General features: G+C 42.7%; 2 long non-coding RNA genes across 2 annotated transcripts in view; both read left to right on the top strand.

Annotated features, from left to right (window-relative positions):
- Positions 1-1809, top strand: part of LOC136180378 (uncharacterized) — a 3226-nt gene extending 1417 nt beyond the window's left edge. Inside the window, exons 1-3 of the long non-coding RNA XR_010667062.1 lie at positions 1-91; positions 195-336; positions 449-1809. The exon at positions 1-91 is cut by the window's left edge and continues 1417 nt beyond it. This is a non-coding gene — a long non-coding RNA (uncharacterized lncRNA). The remainder of the gene's footprint in view (positions 92-194; positions 337-448) is intronic.
- Positions 1810-3662: 1853 nt separating this feature from the next.
- Positions 3663-6172, top strand: LOC114920981 (uncharacterized). The gene is made up of 3 exons (XR_010666990.1): positions 3663-3794; positions 3987-4136; positions 5718-6172. It is a non-coding gene; the product is annotated as an uncharacterized lncRNA (long non-coding RNA).
- Positions 6173-6576: the final 404 nt, after the last annotated feature.

The raw sequence follows: 6576 nt of genomic DNA, 5'->3' as shown, positions 1-6576 counted from the left end.
GGAAATCAGGGAATGACATACGGGAAAGGAGCCACAGGCCGGATTCGAACCTGGGCCACCCGCCTGGAGGACCATGGCCTCCATACATGGGGTGCGCGCACTAACCACTGCAACACCAGCGCCCCCCAAAAGACCTTTGTATACATTTCCCAGTAATGTTTGAACATGATGTTATTAGTTCTGTCCCCTCACAGTGAGGAGGTTCCTGGTTTGATTCCCCGTCTGTCTGGAGCCTCTCTGTGTGGAGTTTGCATGTTCTCCCCGTGCATGTGTGGGTTCTCTCCGGGTACTCCGGCTTCCTCCCACAGTCCAAAGACATGCTCATTAGATTAACTGGTGACTCTAAATTGTCTGTCAATTTTTATGCTGATGACACACTTATATACGCTTGTTCTTCCTTTGAAAGGTGATTCAATAACCCACAAAGCGCATTAAATGTTGTTCATAGGACCCGACGCCCAGCCACCACCATCGGAGTGTGTCGTCCCCATAACCACCGCCATCCTCCTTCATGTACGGCCTGCTCCAACCTTCACCTTAGCAGCGAGGAAGTGTGGAGAACAGGAACGTGAAGAATACAAAGGAGAAATCCTTCCTGCAAATTTTCCCATATGGTCTTTTGTAAAGCGTCTTGAGATAACAGTTGTTATGAAATGGCACTATAGAAATAATGATTGATTGATTATTAATTAAAATGAATATAATAAAGATTTGTTTTAATTTTCCTGATGCAACACCTGGATGTCAGGAGAATCTTAATGTTAATGAGGGTGTTGTGAGACAGCATCAAACGCATTGATTCTGTTTTTACAAATGCTGCAAGAAAAAAACTATTGCTTCCAATAATTGCACCAATAAAAATCAGCCTTGGTTTAAAGAGTTCATTAAAGAGGCGGAGCTTAAAGTTGTTTAATTGTTGTTTAATGCTCAGGGCTGCTGTGACTCAGTTGACTGACAAGCGGCCATTTCTGTCATTCCTGGCATAACAGCCGAGCACTGAGCCTGTGGGGATTTTCCAGCATGCAGATATGAAAACTAAACTGAGAGGGGAGTGAAATGGGGGAGGGGAGGGGATGGATGGGTGAAGTCTAACGTGTAATTATAACTCTGTCAACAGAATCTTGGACATTTTTAGGATGCTTATTTGAGCTAGAAAAAAAAATAGCGCCCTTATTTATAAACATATAGTTTTCCTGTGACTTTATTACTTATGGAAGATAAATACAATATAATGCAAACATAACCAAAGGGAAGTTCTGGTGACGACTTTGTTGTTTTTTATAGTGATTAAAATCGGGGTCCTGTGTCCTCGATGAGGATCACAAGTGATGTAAACTTTCAGCTTTTCTAAATATATTGTTTTTTTCTGCGGTTGTCAGTTGCTGTAAACTCTGTCAACTTGAAGAGATTAAATTTAGCATGCCCGTGCTGCAGTTCCACAGAGTGTCCAACAGTGGCCGCCACATTCCTATACTCTTTTTGCCCTCCCGGCCTCCGCACCGTTCTCGCCTCTGGCAGCTATGAATGCTACGTGCCTATAAAGCGTTTCATCCTCTCGTTCCGCTCCAGTTCCTATCGCTCTTGTCACCACATAAAGATTGATGTATAAAATACAGGTCAGGTGAGTCATCCTTCGCTCTGACAGCCATGTCTGTTTTTCACACTCACAATGAAAAATACACACAAAGAAACACACACACGGACTGATTCATCTGCTTTATGACTGCACTGACAGTACGGCCCAAGGACATGCAGGAGAGTACATGCCAACACAAACACTCTCTCTCTCTCTCTCTCTCTCTCTCTCTCTCTCTCACACACACACACACACACACACACACACACACACACACACACGCACACACACACACACTAATAAAACTTTTTCCCTCCAAATTCTCTCAGTGAGGCTCATAACCGGGATACTCAAGTCCAGGTAAATGCTTCACTTGGACTTGAGTATCCCAGTTATGAGCCTTATTCTGGTTCTGATCATATTCAGGATGTGGCGTTTACATGCACTCAGAGAAACCTGGTTCTTTATATCCCTGTGTACATGATAAATACTTTCTGATCACTGCATCTTATTTGTGAAGACGCCTGTGATGTTTATTTGTTACAACACAAACCGCTGCAATTTAGAAATCTGAGAAAAATGAGACCACTGTGGCTTATTCTGGGTTTAGCATCTCGTTGCAGCAACGGGAAAGAAAAAACTCAGTTTTTCCTTTGCCTAAGAAGTAAGATGCTCTCGTAGCTGCCGCCATGTTTACTCTGGTGATACATCACTTGTCTGAGGCCTCATCTGTGCAGTTAGTCAGCAGCTGTCAGAACCAGGGTAAGGTGTTGAAACTAGCATGTATGCTAAAGCACTTAAACAATGCATCTGGTTGTCCAATGTATCTGTGATGCCCATGTCAAATAAAGTGCCACAGTATCCTGAGTCCTACAGGGAGCAGAATCGTTTGGCTAAAAACCATGATGAGGGCTGATCTGGGTTTCTTAAATCAGGATATGATGTTCACATGCATGAACAAAAAAACGGGATACTTCAGAAACACGATGAAAACCGGAATACTCGAGTCAATGTAAACACACTTAGTGTCACATGTCTGATTCACAACAACCTTTTACCCTTTACACACTCACACCATTGTTATATCTCATTCAGTAAGTTACTCACTAACTCACAATCACACACATACAATCACACACAAACACACACACTCACACGTAACCATGCACACTGGGTGAATTTTTAGTGCTATAAAAAGACAGCAGCGTTTAACCCGTCCTTGAAACTGACTGCCAAAGACACACACACAATCTCACACAAACACACACACATACACAGACACACACAGTGTCACATTTTGTTTCCTACACAAACTACTACACACTGAAGCGTTTATGTTTAGATATGACAGCTCTTTATGAACGCTGTGGGGATGCAAAGTGCAAGCGGGTCTACTAAAATTACCACTCAGAACACACACACATACACACACACGCATGCACCTCTAATCTTTAATCAAGTTCAAATTTGTTTGTATCTGAAACCTGCAAACAGTCTGTGTGTATGTGTGCGTGTGTGTGTGTGTGTGTGTGTGTGCGTGTGTGTGTGTGTGTGTGCATTGTGTGCGTGTGTGTCAGTGTGTGTGTGTGTGTGTGTGTGTGTGTGTGTGTGTGTGTGTGTGTGTGTGCATTGTGTGTGAGGCTGTAAATCATTCACAGCTATGTCGGGTCAATCTTCAATCCAGATGGCCTCTCAGACTGCGGGGGCTGCATTCCAAACAGAAACACGCTTCAGTGTGATGTCACCTCACTCACTGCCTCCACCTGAACACCGAACGAGTTCACCTGATGGTCCCAGCTGAGTCACTCACCAAGTTACCCTCGCCACTTTTAAACCAGGGGAGACTTTGAGGTGTGTGCAGAAGAAGGAAACAAACATCGAGGGTCAGAGATTGTTACTGTTACTCAATGACACACTTGACAACAAACAGCTATCACACCAGATCCATAAAGAAATAAATACACAGACACACACACACACACACTTACCTCTGTTATGTCACTATCTTGTCTCTCAAACAGACCGCTCTATATCTCTGCTGTGATAGCCTCACATGGCAACAGATACAAGTGTGTGTGTGTGTGTGTGTGTGTGTGTGTGTGTATATGTGTGTGTGTGTCTCTGTCTGCTGCTCAGTGCTCCTCCTCTGTTCTACTTTACTTTAATTAACATATTTCTTACCGTACAGTTCGAGTTTTCTGAGGGCAGAAAGAGAAAAGTGAGTGACAGAGAATTCTTTCCTCTACATTTTAACGTATTTCTCGACATTTTGACCTCATCACCGACACTTTCACTTAACTCATATAATATGTTTCTTTAACACTGAGGTTAAAGTCTGACTTGAGTTAAACCATAGACTGTAAATAATGATGTTTGAAGCCTGAGTGACATCACCTATTTGTTTCTGCAGGGGACGCTGGGGTCCCATCGATGGCGGTCTCCATGCTGGAAATGCTGTCTCAGCCTAACGTTCAGTCAACCTTACTACAGGCTGAGAGCTGGAGCTGAGGCGGGTTTTAAACCTCCTGACAAACCGTTACCTCTGCCACCTGTCAGTCAGGTCAGCTACACGCCTTATTGTCAATCAATCAATCAATCAATCAATTTTTATTTGTATAGCGTCAACTCATAACAAGTGTTATCTCGAGATACTTTACAAAAAGCAGGTAGAAGACCTTACTTTTTGTCTGTTAACATTACAAAAGAGCAGGTAAAAAGACCTTACTTATTGTTATGTTACAAAGAGCAGGTTAAAGACCTTACTCATTGTTATGTTACAAAGAGCAGGTTAAAGACCTTACTCATTGTTATGTTACAAAGAGCAGGTTAAAGACCTTACTCATTGTAATGTTACAAAAAGCAGGTTAAAGACCTTACTTATTGCTATATTACAAAGACCCGGCCTATCCATCATGAGCACTTTAGCAAAGCAGCAAAAGTTACAGTGGTAAGAAAAAACTGCCTTATTAAAAGACAGAAATCTTCGGCTGGATCCCCGGCTCATGACGAAACAGCCTTCACAGGGTTGTTCTGGCAGGCCGTCAACCAACGATCTCATGGAGCCTAAGAGAGCTCAAGAGCTCCCAGGAAAGTAGGTGGTTAGTAACTGAGTTAGTGATTGTGAATAACTCTTATCCTTCATCAAATCAAAACTGATGAGTCATCAAAACATTCATCCCCCGTACAGTGTGTGTCGATTGAGACATGAGCTAATCACACCTATTTGTTTTTTTGAACCAGGCTGTAAACATGTTAATCTCTGCTGTAAAAACAGGCTTTTTAGAATGGGTGTGTATGTGACTTCCTGTGCTTCAGCAGACAGCCTCTAGTGGATGGACACTCGAGGAACTGCAGGAATTTGCAATTAAGCATTGGCTTCATTTTCCAACACAGGAGGTTGCTGCTTGGTTGAAACATTCAGTTCGTCTTCATACTCACACTAGGCCCAGTTGCCCCATACTATGCTGAAGCATGAAGTCCCCACTGGCCAGGCCTATTATGATATTATACTTCATGTCCACCGGTACAGACTGCCTAGTGTGACAATGAGAGCTGACACTCTAATTGGTAAGATGTTTTAAGGATTTTTTTGGGCCTTTATTTGTATAGGACAGTGGATAGAGAAGGAAATCATGGAGAGAGTGAAGAATGGCATGTAAGAAAGTAGCCGCAGGTCGAAGTTAAACCCGGGCCGTCACATCAGAGGACTCTAGCCTCTATACATTGGGCACAACCTACCCGCTAGGCCATCTTTGACCATGCTGATTATTACCTGGTTCTTCAATTTACATCTCAAATTTAAAAAATCTACTTAGGTTATTCTTAATGACAACCTAACCTCTGTATGGAGATGATGGAGCGACCTTTAGTAGACCAGAGCCCCCCCCCCCCCCCCATCTCTCCCTCTTTCCCCCCCTCTCTCCCTCTCTCTCTCTCTCTCTTTCTATCTCTCTCTCCCTCTCTCTCTCTCTCTGAGAGGAAACCTGGTGAGCGGAGCAGTTATGGAGATTTAAATCCCTCCTCAGATGTAAATCAGAGACTAATGTCAGTTTTGGCTCGTCGTCTCCTCTCCTGAGTCACAGCTGATGTTCTCCACATCTGTCATCGTCCTCATTTCTCTTTCCTCTCCTTCTTTTTCCAGCCGTGCTGCTCCGCCGCTGACTCTAGGACAGTTAAGGATGACAGCACACGATGACAGATCACCTAAAGGAAGACAACTTATCACAAGCAGATGTAGCCTACCTCCGTCTTTGCAATTATATGTAAAAAATATAAAGAAAGCTGCAGCGTGAGCTTTATATAGTCCAAAAACCCAACAAATAAGCACAAATTGTGACTGAAAATTGCCTTAAGTGTACCTTAAAATCTGGGTAATCCTTTCACTCCATTGCTTTATCTTTGTTTTTTATTTTATAGTTTTTTACCATTTATTTTATGTATTTAATGCATTCTTTATTTAAAATCCACTCGTGACAGGCCTGCAAAAACTCTTTCATCCATGCCTCCATAGTTCTGCTCTCTTTTGAACATATGAAGCTCTTTGTAACTTTTTTCACAAAGTGTTATACAAATAAAGTTTTCATTCTGCGTCCTTGATCGATTTAATATCCATTTAATTCCCGTATGTTTCCTTTTCACTGTTTTTCCTCATAACAGGATATGACAGATATGGAAAGACTGTAGTCTGTCTGACTGACCGGTGTCTCTCTCTCTCTCTCTCTCTCTCTCTCTCTCTCTCTCTCTTTCTCTGACAACACACACACACACACACACACACACACACACACGCACACACGCGCACACACACACACACACACACACACACACACACACACACACACGCAAACACAGGTCAGTCAGGCTAACACTGTGATCAGATGTCTACCTTTTCCGTCTAAATGTCGCTTCACATCTGCTCAGTTTTTCCATGAATGAACCTCTCGTCTCTGTGCCGATCTGTATGTGCTTTTTAAATGACAAGATTAGTTTTTTTCACATTT

Source organism: Labrus bergylta, chromosome 10, assembly GCF_963930695.1.
Source record: "Labrus bergylta chromosome 10, fLabBer1.1, whole genome shotgun sequence".
Taxonomy (NCBI): domain Eukaryota; kingdom Metazoa; phylum Chordata; class Actinopteri; order Labriformes; family Labridae; genus Labrus; species Labrus bergylta.
Note: the sequence above shows the minus strand (reverse complement) of the source record. Positions and strands in the feature narration are given on the sequence as shown.